The 12,950-nt window shown below is 35.3% G+C and overlaps 2 long non-coding RNA genes across 3 annotated transcripts; one reads left to right on the plus strand and one right to left on the minus strand.

Annotated features, from left to right (window-relative positions):
• Positions 1-661: 661 nt before the first annotated feature.
• On the plus strand, positions 662-7,558 carry LOC145463478 (uncharacterized). The gene is made up of 4 exons (XR_014041338.1): positions 662-1,754; positions 3,149-3,228; positions 3,477-3,545; positions 6,934-7,558. It is a non-coding gene; the product is annotated as an uncharacterized LOC145463478 (long non-coding RNA).
• Positions 7,559-7,635: 77 nt separating this feature from the next.
• Positions 7,636-12,683, minus strand: LOC145463477 (uncharacterized). Of its 2 annotated transcripts, XR_014041336.1 has the most exons (5): positions 12,547-12,683; positions 12,316-12,378; positions 12,129-12,206; positions 11,445-11,532; positions 7,636-8,755 (listed from the first exon to the last, which is right to left on the minus strand). It is a non-coding gene; the product is annotated as an uncharacterized LOC145463477 (long non-coding RNA). The 2 variants fall into 2 exon arrangements; XR_014041337.1 differs by lacking the exon at positions 12,316-12,378.
• Between the last annotated feature and the right edge of the window lie 267 nt (positions 12,684-12,950).

Below are 12,950 nucleotides of genomic sequence, written 5' to 3' on the forward strand. Positions count from 1 at the left end.
ACCAAGAATTAACTAGAACACCTTCAACATCTTTTGAAATTACAATATATATATATATATATATATATATATATATATATATATATATATATATATATATATATACTCCCTAAACAGAAAAGACAAATTAAAAAAAAAAAACAATGAAGTAATTTTTTCAGTGATGTAATAATTTTCTCGGTGATGTAATAATAGATGTTATCATGAATGATCTTCAAAATATTTAAGTTAAAAAAAAGATGCCTTAGGGCAGATGAAAGAAAAAACTACTCTCTGACTATTGCCCTGTTAATTTTTCCTACTACAGAATTTTATAAAAATCGGTATAATCAATTTTTTTAGGTTTAACTCCACGTTGCATTTCAAATTCTATAATATTAAGTTCGTATTTATGAGAACCTATTATTTTTTCAATTAATTTCAAATTTCCTTAAATGATTTTCCGTTTTCTATTTGCTTGAATCTTCCACGGACAAAATCAAATTTATTGTGATGATTTGTACTTAGTTGAATGTGTGCTCTGTCAACATAGCTCTTATTGGTCAATTAATGCAACAAGGAGAGGCAAAAATGAAGTAAAAACTACGCATAATGGCATTATGGGCGATGCATGCATCAGTATGCTTGCCAGCACCCTGAGTGGGGGGGGGGGGGGGGGGGGGGAAGGGGGCACTCACTATAATGGCCAAGAGATCATGGTATCTTGTAACAATTGCCTATACGGTGAGGCTCCGTGCGAAAGGGGTGCCCTTTTCAGGCTTCAAGTACGTATATAACAGGGAAGGGATTTCACAAGTTTAGTTATATGAAAGGTAAGGCAACTCTGCCATTTAGCTACTTTCAAGAGTCTTAATTTAAAATATTTTGAGCAGACGCACCTTATGGCGTATCATTTCATTTATTAGAAACTACATGAAAATGACAAGAAGACTTCCTTTTTTGACGACGCATTCATAGTACGTGCCAGTTACGAAAGTATCAGCGTGAAGTGGGTACGTTTTTTTCTGTTAAAGATATACGCAAGGGCCACGTATACCTTTTCAGTCAAAATGGACCTCGCGGCGTAGTTTATTCGTGTAAAACTTTGTAGACTACTCCCTCCCTCCGGGGAGGGGAGTGCAGCATAACACGGAGGGGAAATGTTAAAGCAAGCGACTATGATCTGTCTCTTGGTTAAAGGTAACCATAAAAAATTTCATTCACTTCATTACTAGCTCGATACCGTACTGTACGGGTCCGCAAATGATGGACGAATATTCCTTTGTTCATTTTTCTATGGATCTTTGTTTCGCTCTGTCCGGCCGTATCAGATCGATAGACCCCAGGGATAGACCTCGGACATTTTCGTAAGTTTTGGGTGGAGAAAAAACGGAGAAAATGTTGTTAGATGTAGCCCGTTTCTTTGGGAAAATGTGCATGTAATCAAAACAAATTCGCGCGCTTTTTTCATAATTTGCATTTGACCAATTGTAACACTTTTTATGCAAATTAATTTATTCATGAAAACTTGCACGTGACTACCTTTCCTTCGTCAAACCACGTTTCGCTGGAAAACGTTGCCGAAATGGAGTGGGGAAAGCGTTTTTTGCTTGACTACACACACAGTTGGAAAGTTGGAACGACTTGAATAGACTCGAAGTTTGTGAGAGAAACGCTGTTAACAGTTTGGAGGACAACCTTTAGTTTGAGGGTAGTTTGACAAGTAAATGGCTTTCCTCGAACGCAAGGAGTTTGCAGCAAGCAAATTCGTGAAGGTAATGAACTTGATCCTCAAACCGTTTTAGTTCTTTGCAGGCAACGTTTAAGGTTCTTTGTGAGGCTAATGATTTTGTTTCTGTGGTGTTTTTACGACGATGTTAAATCGAATTGTGCTACTACATTTAATATACAGTTTACATGTATGCACCCCCCCCCCCTCCCTGAATTCGTAAATCGTGGATTTCTTATAGGGCAAGGTGAGAAAGACAGTAATTCTTATGGGAAATGAGCGAAATGATTTGGAATTCTAGAATTTGTAATGGAATTCTTGAGAGGTTAGCCAATTTCTTATGGATTTCCTTAGGGGTTAAGATGTTTTCAACAGATTTCTTATTAGAGGTGAGAATGAAAGACACGATAAGACCAGTACTCTACAGGTTAGGGAGGTGGGGGGGGGGGGGGTTAGGGAGAAATGCAGATATTAGATGCAATAGCCTATTAAGCTTAACTACATAGGCCATGAGCATATACACTGTAACCCAGTAAGGACAGTAAAAGTATGGTCAGTGTAAAACAGTCAGACTGCAGACTGTAGACTAGGGGTGATGTGCACATAGGCATACGCGCTGGGGGACATAGGCATACGGGCTGGGGTTAACTGCTCAGGTAACATGGAATTACGTCAAGAAAATCATGATAAACGTACGTTGGAACGATTTTATCAGGCATCTCCTTTGATTTAGGACCCTTATCTAGCACTGCCTTTTCCAAAAGGAAGCTGAAATAAGTGTATTGAATTTTGGGTGGCCATTTCATAGGGGTAAAGACAATTATAGGAACACCCTCATTGGAACGACCAAAAGGTGGCGGTGACCACTTAAATAGTGGTGGCCAGGTAATAGGGGTTTTGTTTGCAGCATTTTACTGACAATGACTTTGGGACTCTGATAACTGGCTGCTTACGTAATACTTGTAAGGGGAGGCTGCTTAATACAAGGCTGCTTAATAGAGGTTCATTACTGTATACAGTGTAATAAATCATTGGAGCACCAACCCTCATACTCAGGAAAGCCATGCAGGCTCACACCATTGTTTACTCTACATGTATACAAAATGTCACATCAACAAATAGATTTCATGTTGTCGTGTATCTGATCAGGAGTTAAGCATGCTAACAATTAGGCCACCATGCCTAATGGAACCTACATGTACAGTAATTTGGTACATGTACTAATTAAAACCAAATTTTGTTGAGTAGGTAAATTCTTATCTAAACACAAGCTACAGTACATGTACATAATGGCTGACTGTATTAAGAACATCTATGCAGTTTGTCAGTTGGCAGAAAAATTCTCCCAGTTTCCAGCAGCACCCCAGGTGATATTTTCCCTACAGTGTACATGTATTTATGTCCTAAAAATATTAAGGAAAAATTATATTTCCCCAACAGCTTCTGGAGTGTTTCACCAGTGGTTACTTGATCAACTCACCAAGGACTGGAAAAGAACTACATGTAGCCAGTAGGTGTAGGTGAGTGCAATTTTCATTTCCAAATTTCATATGTTCACTTGCTGATGTGTATCATCATTGGGTGTTAATAATTAACTATTGATCTTGCAAACATTCATGGTAAAAAAAAGAAAAACATTTATGTATGATATCTTTCTCCCATAGTTCATCAAATTTTTTCTTGATTACAGTTTTCTCCTTTTCAGGCACATGTAAGGGGCACTAGACTAGTGTTCTTACATTAATTTTAGGTTATATTTTCCCCACAGTTGACTGCAATGATGATAGAATAACTCACAAAGTATTGGAACAGAGAAATGGCCTCTTTATAGCAATTGGTGAGTAACAAACAGTTTTCCTATTTATCATACAAGATCTAACCAACAAGGGGCTGTTTAGATGATGAAAGTTAAATTAAACATTGTACATTACTACAAGGAATAACTGTGTTGGGAATCTAGCTGTTTAAACTGCGCTTGGTGTGGATCAGTTGGGTTAATAAATAAAGGGTTAAAGAATTATGATTAATTCTGGAGGGAATTATAATGTTTTCTATTCTGGCCATATACATGTAAGAAAAAAAAGGTGAAAAGTATTGTTTGTTGTAATTGATACCATTTAGTGATACTAGTATACGAAGTAATGTTCATCTCACTTGTCTGTAAGTTAAATAATGCCTCAGTTTTAATTACTTTTTGGTTTCTATGCAACAAAATTAACATTACTCCAGCAGCAGAGCTGCGTCTCATAAATTTGGAATAAGATGATCGTTATATTTGAAGTGGCCTTTGATGTACATGTACATAGCTACGTGATTGTATTTTTGATTAGACACCTGTAGACTACAGGATTAATTTGTGCAGTCATTTCTGTCAAAAAGGTTTTGGATGATGGCAAAGCTTTATGAATAAGTTCAGTATAAAGGTGTTTTGATTCATTAACTCTTCGGGCTTACAAGGAGGGGCAGGGACAGGGACAGATGCCTCCTGAAGTTTTTCAGAAATGTTCTAAAAAAGCAGATTGACTTTGTAATGGTGAAACTTTTTAGTTGCTGTTTATTCATCCCTTGCAGAGATTTTGACTTTACAACTGTCTTCGTTACATGTATGTCATTAGACATTGCCAAAGCAACTGCATTTTGATATACTCAGGTTAACCCAAATCTTTTTCAACAGAATTTCTTCCAGTTTTGTTGACTGACATGTTACTTTTTTGCATTATTTTGGATTATAAGTTTTCCATCAAGTAAAACATTAATTTATTATTTTCTAACTTGCTGAAAAAATGATGAAATCAGTGATGGTGGCATGCACATTACACCCGTATGCAACCAAGAAAAATGAGCAGGCTGAGAGCTACAATAAATGTATCTGTATGCAGCGTCTGTGCATGTATGCGATATACTCTATGATCTGGCCATCCACTTTGTAGGGTCTCCACATAAACACTTATTAAAGCAACCAGCAAATATTGCTGTCCAGTAGTCATGATATGTGAGGTACTCTTGAGATGAATAGGATTTATCAAGATGATTGAAATAATTATGTACATTTGAAACAATCTTAAAGTTTTCTGTGCCTTTTAATAACCAGTGAGGCTGAGGGACTTTACTTAAAACTCGGAAACAAATTAAAAATTGCCACTGAGTGTACTGTTCTTCAGAAATCAATAGTGATGCCTTTGTTAGTTTGATCTGTACTTCGTTTATTACCACACAATGAACAGTTGTTGTAATCAAGACAATTTTTTTCTTACATTATCAAAAGACAGTCAAGTAGACAAGTGATGAGATGACGAAATGGTAAAATCATCAGTTTAAAACATTGTCTTAGCTGATGTTCCACCCAAATTCTCAATACATACATGCTGTACCTTTAAGTTTCTGTACATGTAGATTTGTATAACAAAGAAATGGGAGGCAACACTAAAGGAGAATTTTGATCCTAGATCATCCTTGAGCTTGGCATCCGTAAACTTATATGTTACATCTTGGCATCAAAACACATTTAACTTTGATCAGTTTAGTTTGAGTTCAATAATATGCGATAAGTAGTTTTTGTTTAACCAAAAATTCAAACAATGCCTGAAGGATTGGTGATCTTTACTAATGATACAAAATGTTTTGGTTGTTTGAACCACTTCAGAAATGTTACAGGATATTTACTCACTGTATCAGGCAGATAGAAGGCGTGCTTTGCAAATAACAGTTCTGTACATTGTAAGTAGTGCTTTCATAAATGAGTTATTTCGGATATGATTTTGAGAGAAGTATGCAGAGGCCACCTGAGGAACCAGCAGCTACAGAATTAAACAAGGAATAACATAATAGGTTAATAACAGGTTTTCTCATCATTATAATTCGCTTTTACTTTGTAGCTCTAAAATTATTGGTCATTATTGTTTTTTGGTCCGAAAATCAGAAAATGACAATATATCTGCTCTCCAACAGTTCAGAAACACATTCATTTCGCACATCATAAGCTTTCAAATGTTTCATTTCCAATACTAAGCTTAATGCCAGTAATTTCTAGAACATGGAAAAAGAAGAGTTTAGAATTTTACAACTGAGGTCAAGATTAAAATCCTGTACCATGCGTGATATACAGTAGGAAAACATGTAATATATCAAACACGAGAGACAGTGTTTCATCGGGATATCCAAATACCGAGAAGAGAGTTGAAAATACGATCGGCAGCGGAGTATTTTTGACTAAATTCGATTGAATGTGATTGGATGGCTGATGAAACACTGTCTCGAGTGTTTGATATATCTTCTCAATCGAAACAAAAACTAAGGAGTAAACGAAGAAGTAAAATCGTCAAAATCTATGCTAATTAATATAAGACCGGGTATCCAAACCTCCTTCACGGATGAATCATTAAATGAGTTTGGGAAGTGCTTTTCCAGCATCCTTGTTACTGTTTTTGCAGTGTTTCTTTTCAGTAAAACGTCCATAGATATATGTTTTATGAACTGAAGTAATTTCACTCGGAGTTGACTGACTGATGAGGGGCACCGAGAGGAGTTTGTAATAGTAGATCCCACACAAGATGCCAAGGAAACAGCTGAGAGGATATTATCTTGTTGTAAAACCAAATTCTCAGAACCTGACTTTGAATGTTGCATCGAAAAAAATAAGGAGAACTTATATTCTGAACTTGGAATTGCAAGTTTAGACCATTCTGTTATAAATTGGCATTTAAGTACATTCCTTTATCCTCCAACCTCGGTGACTTGAGAAATGATTTAATACCATGTAATAACTTAGTATACATGTACAGTGAGAAAAAACTATAATTCAATCAGTTACATGTGTTGTACTTGTTGCTCTATGTTAATAAGTGACATCAGAGATTAGGTTGAATTTGACTTCGAAAGCTATTTCCGCGTTTCGATTGCTTAATGAAGTTGTCGCTAAAGTGTAGTGAATGTTTCAGATTACTTCAAAACACCTTTTTTCTTAAGAGCGCCTCACTAATTTCAAAAGTTTTTGGCTCAGCTGGGATGCTTTACCAGGTTATTTTAAGTATTGCACTGCTTTTCTCAGAAAGGAGTAGTGTATTGTTAAATGCAAAAACAAGTGAAAAAAAAAAAAAAAAATGAAAATGGTCTTGACATGCTTTTGGTCAATCGCAGCCTAGACGTTCTTATGTAAAAGCGAGTCTACTGTTCTAAAGGTTTTCATGGCTTTAAAATAATGTTTTTATTTGCTCTTTTTATTTCAGGTTCAAAGCCATTGACCTGAACCAGAGGAGTACACGTTACGAGTAAAACAAAGAAATGTTGAAATAAAAAGTCCTGAATAGTCTAAGCTCGGATCTCGTTTGGAGCAGTGTTTCCTTAACTCGTCAGCTCGTCGCGAAAAACTTCGAAGAAAAAACAAAGTCTTTTGGCGGGAAAAAGTTCGCGCTTTTAAAAGGGACCAAGAAAAAACGTCGAAAAAAAAAAAAACGAAGTCTTTTGGCAAGAAAAAGTTCGCGCTTTTTAAAGGAGCCAAGAAAAAAAGTCGAAAAAACAAAACTAAGTCTTTTGGCGGGAAAAAGTTTGCGCTTTTAAAAGGGACTAAGAAAAAAAGTTGAAAAATAAACTAAGTCTTTTGGCGGGAAAATTGTCCTTAGGAAAAAAAGTCTGAGGTTTTGAATGGTGTCTGGTTTTGAGTCAAAAATATACTAAGTCTTTTGGCGGGAAAAATCTTGCACTGTGCAAATGGTTTTTCCCATCAAAATTCCAAATATATGATTGATTTCTGGCTAGACCCTGTTCAAAAGTGCAGAATTTTTTTTCTTCGCGGCAACCCTACATAGTCAAAAAATAGTAAAAGAGATAGCCTACATTTCTTCTAGTTTCCAGGCCCCTTTTAAAAGCGCGAATTTTTTTAAATTTATTTTTTCATTGAAAAAGTCGAAAAGACAATAGATGATAGACAATTAAAGTTGTGAAAACATTTTATTGATTGCTTTCATTTTATTAAGTAACTAAAGTAAACATTGAACTTGATTACAACACTTGAATACAAGCAATTATACAATACTTTTAAGTCGCAAAATGTGGATATTATAAGTATCAATAGAAAAATAACGAAGGCGAAAATGGAAAAAAGTACTGTTGCTTCATAAGTTAAATTGCTAACTCTAAAGACCGCTTGTGAATAGAACCAAATACTAATAAAAATCTAGTTAATTACGTTTGAGAACGATTTCGGCTTGATGAATAGTGTCTGGTTGCAACGAGTATTTGAAGATTTTGACTTATGAAAGAAATTATTTGACGAAATGAACATTTCGGTTGCAATCTTAAGCATGTTATGTCAAGTTTTTTGAGCAAGTTTTTCAATGACTGTCCTAAAATAACGAAAATAACCACAGAGCAAATTAATTTCTGAATTCGTGCAAAATACTCCTAAATAGCTCTCGCAATTTCTTCGGTGTAATCGCAGAGCGAAATATTACCACCACAAAATAACACAACAGAACATGCAATCATGCATGTTCTGACATGTTCTGATTAAATGCTCCGTTGCGTTTTTTTGTGGCGGCTATAATGCGCTCTGTGATTAGACCGAAAAAAATACGTAAGCTATTTTAGTAGGGGTATTAAGCACGAGTCGAACGTTTTTGTTAGGCTCAAACTAAGTTCAAAACGATCGATGATTGCGAGATTAATATCAACAGTTTATGGAAAAGTGTTTTTCAAACCAAAATGCCTATGACAGCCTTTTAAACAATGGTTGACGTAATAAACAGAAATTGAACAATTGCATACTAGAATTTTAGAAAACAATTCTGTCATCTCCCGACAACGTTTCATTCCTTTCCTTCGCGTTCTTGTAGTTTAAATTTAGCAACTTATTCTTGCAGGTTTTGTGACATCAACTATTTCTCGATGTAAAATTAAGTAGATTGTTTCTGGTGATCGGAAATAAAATTATGAGTTATATTAACCTGTAACTATCTTGTGATATATTCTTTACTTCTTTAAGAACTTTTATCCTACGAGTCTGTCTTCTGGATTGTGATCCACCGCATTCGGTAAGCTTTGTTGAAGATACTGAAAGAGAACAAAAACAAACAAACATTCAAAATATTTTCCAAGGCTATGTACAACACTTCATCATGATGTGGTTTAAGTTCAATGCTCCCCCATGAAAATTTTTTGATACTCAAGGAAGTGATTTTCTTTCTTCTCCCAACTTTTGTCCTTGAATATATATTGTTATTGATAGGAGAAAGTAAATGTTGATCAATCCAAGGGTTTGATTTCTAAATTGGTAAATTAGATTTTACTGTGGCCTAATAACACTGAACTGTCCCATCAAAAGATATAGTACGTCTAGACAAATGACTATCTTTTCTTTACGATTTTCGTAAAAGCCAAATTATACGAGAAATATTTTCTTTGCCATTTAAGCCAGCGTTTGACGCACAACAATATAATGTAACCGTTCGATTTTCAAATTTCAACACGTGGTTTTTGAATGTGAAATTTTTAGAGAAACAAAGGAGGAATTCTCAAGAGAACATCGCATGACCCAAAATGAGAAAATTACATACGATTTACTTGATGGTTAATGACGAATTAAAAGCCAAATATACTTCAAAACATCTACAGAACAGTGTATAATCAGCTCGAGTGAAGTCACTAAAACCCCTTGGATTTGAAATAATGGGCTTGTTCGCGAATCACGAAGAGTAAATTTCATTGAAATTAAAAGCATCATCTCGAGACTAACGCTCGTTTCTTGCGTTTTTTGCTAGTGCAAGAATAAACGCGATCTAAATAAATAACTGAAAAAAGTCACAGTTTTCGAAGAATGGTCACGACGAGCGCTGATACCCTGTGCAATTAAAATTTGGATCTATGTAAAAAATAACTTTCCACAAATTAAAAAAAAAAATTAAAAAAATTCATTTGATAAAAGAACTTTGAAAAGTCAGTCGATTGTCAATTTTTTGCAAACGTTGAAAACAAATGACTGAAAGAAAATAAATTTTTATCGTACGTCGAGCGCCGATAAGTTGTGAAATAGCAAAGATATCAGTGACGTCACCTATTGTTATCAATATGCCAACCAGAGAACTATTGGTTGGTGAAACAAAGAATTCTTTTGTTTAACGTTTTCAACATTTAAATGACAAAAACAATGTTTGTAAACAAATATCTTCCCTATTACAGATACAGACTTTAGTATAGGTACTGTAGTTTCAAGAATCTATATTTTTATGTCGTTTCTTATTTGCCAAAAATCAAACATTTCCTTTCATGAGAAAAACAAACACTAAAGTCAGTCGATTTGACATCGTTATTTTTGTTTACATTCCGATCATACCATTGAAATTGTAAAGGTACGTCACGTGAAAAATTTCTTGCACCGAAATTTGTAAAGTTCACACGGATATAAGAATCGGGGAAAAAATGTGGAAAAGAATTTCAGATTAACCAGAGAGTAGAGGACAGAAAAAAAAAAATTACCTTAATTGTGCGTAGTTTAAACGTAGTGAAAATAACTTAGGAAAACGTTTATATTAACGTGACTTCGCTAACTGGTTCTCGTTTCCCTAATTTGGGAAAACAAAGTAAAATCAAATGGAATTCGTAAATGTTCAAACTGTAGGCGTTCACGTCAGAGCGTTACTCGTTTGTTGTAGAAAACGGTAATTGCCTGAATTTTGCGTTGCTTGTTTGAAAAAATCCTCTAAAAATGCATTTGAAATGGAATAACATCGATCACGTGGCACCTTAATAACGTCGCTGTTTTGTCGAATTTTTCATAGCAAACTAGAATCTTGCTTTGAGAATGTGGATACACACAGACAATTATAGCGAATGTTACAATTATAGCGAATCACAGAACAATCCTATTTTGTTGATTCAGCGAGATTTTGGACAAAAGCATATTGAATCACACTCTCATAAAAGCAGGATTAAAGTCGTTATTCTCGTTAAACATTCGTTTTTGTTTCTGAAAGTTAACCTCCTCATTCGTAAACTAGACTTCAATATGATTTAAAGTCGCTCTGCAAGGATCATATTTTATTTTTTGGAAAGCCTCGATGTGTCGAATTAATTGTGTCACGCCCTGCACGCGCGACAGTATAAGTAGTGTTATTTGAAATGCCATAGTCCTTGAATGCCCCATTGCTGAGAAAAAATGTTTTTATCGCGCCAGAAATTTCTAAAAATACATGTAGACTGCGAAAAATTGAAAGTAACAATAGCATCTTAAAACTGTAGAAATACATGTACATGTAGTGGCCAAAGCTTAAGATTCAGATTTTCAGATTTAAAGAAATCGCATTCAAAGGAAACTTTGAAATTTTGTGTGAACACAGTTGTTAAAGAAATATAAAATCACGCAGCCGGCCAAACATTGGCACAATTAAATGTTTCTCGATAGATTTTAAATTTATCAAATTTCTTGGCCATTACAAGTTTTTGCCTCTTTCTCGATCAGTTTTAGAAACAAATTCCTCAAGGTTTGGTGCTTTTTGTCTAAAAAAAAATGAAACATAAGTTTGAAATCAGTAGGAACTTCTTCTGTTTAATGCCAAAGGTGATCAACATAGTTGCTATGATGTTTTAAACGTATTTATTCCCAAAGAGATCAACATCTTCTTTTCCTCTTGCAAAACTTCAAGACATTCATGGTCGTGGTTGTTGTTAACACATGTACACATTGCGGACTCATTTTTTCCCCAAATCAAATAAATTAGTTGCAAAGTTTTGCTTAAGCATATACCTTCCCTCATTTCTTTGCTTGTGATTTCCTCGAGCTCTTGCTGCGTTTGATCAGTATCAAAATGTTCCACTAATGGTTCCTCGTGAATCTGTAAAAACATGAACGAGGTTACAAATAGCGCAGTGCTTTCCCTACGTTGGATCACACTTAAAATTGTAAGATTTAAGAAGTTCAATGGCGACAGTGACAAATGCGATATCCTGTGAGAATAGTATCGAGTAACAACCTATGCCTTCATGCAGTGTACTAGATACAGGCAGCATGGAGAGGATTTCTAGAAATATATACATGCTCCTGATCCTTTCCAACTTAACATGCATGGTTCTAAAGCGAAATCTTCAGTAGAGCATGTAACTCAGATCTCTGATCACGCAGTGACAAATTACATTTCATAGCTTAAATTGTTTTTCAGCTTCGATTCCCTTCAGCACTCTTGTAGGCGGAGTAGAAACCACAATGATGGACGCTGAATTGAGAAAATCCTTTTGGATTACTATGAGGAACTTTATCGCACAATTCATCTGAAGGGTTGGTGGCTTTTCATTTAAAAGTTGATTTAATTTTTGTATTTTACACTTTAAATTTAATTTATCAACATCGTATGTGCCGCATCTAATATTGCAACAGCAGTCACATATACATACGATAAGTCTATTTTTATTTCAAGATTCATGGGAAACTTACCTTCGCATGTTGCATCTCTACGAGTGGTTTGTTCCCGCCATGCCTTATCAGCTTGGTGCTGCTTTTACGGTACTTCACCTAAAAACGAGACATGGATAGAAATGTTAGGATGAGTAAATGACATTGGATTCGTTATCTTCCAATAAAGTTTCAAAAAAGCCAAGACTCGCAACTCTAGTTTCTTTACCTGATTCGGTTCTAATTTACTGCACAAATGAAATCTTCGGTTGGCCCCAAAAGAACTTCGTTACTGGAATAAATACGAGAATAGTTTGCCCGAGAAATGCCACTTTAACAAAGTTGGCAAAATGATAGTGTGGTAACTTTAGTTTACGATTCGTTTCATTCATTTCAACAAATATACGGCAAGTTACTTTGGGTTCACTCTCCCTATTTCTCACAGCTTAACTGCCCTTACCTTTTTCTTCAGCCTCGGAAGCAGGATAAACCGGTTAGTGAGTAGTTAGTCCTTTGACTTTATGCTGACAGCTTTCACTGTGTCTTCCTCCATTCGTTTAGAAGTTTTCTTCCGCCAAAGAAGTCAAACCTTCTCGACTACGAGGAACGAAGGAATAAAAATGCAAATAAGACGCACCACGCGGAAAAAAACTCACACCTTAAAATTTGCGCGTGAGATCTTCATTGCGAAATTCCTGAGTATCTTTTCAATTGAATAGGTCATTTGCGAGTTGTTTTTAATACCTTTGTTTCACAATGAGTGCCGTTGCATGACCATATGGAAATGAGTTTTATTCGCACGATCAGTCTTGTAAGTAAATTCAGCTTAGTTCCATATCAAAAGTTGTACGTACCAGGGATTGT

This window comes from Orbicella franksi, chromosome 12 (assembly GCF_964199315.1).
Source record: "Orbicella franksi chromosome 12, jaOrbFran1.1, whole genome shotgun sequence".
Taxonomy (NCBI): domain Eukaryota; kingdom Metazoa; phylum Cnidaria; class Anthozoa; order Scleractinia; family Merulinidae; genus Orbicella; species Orbicella franksi.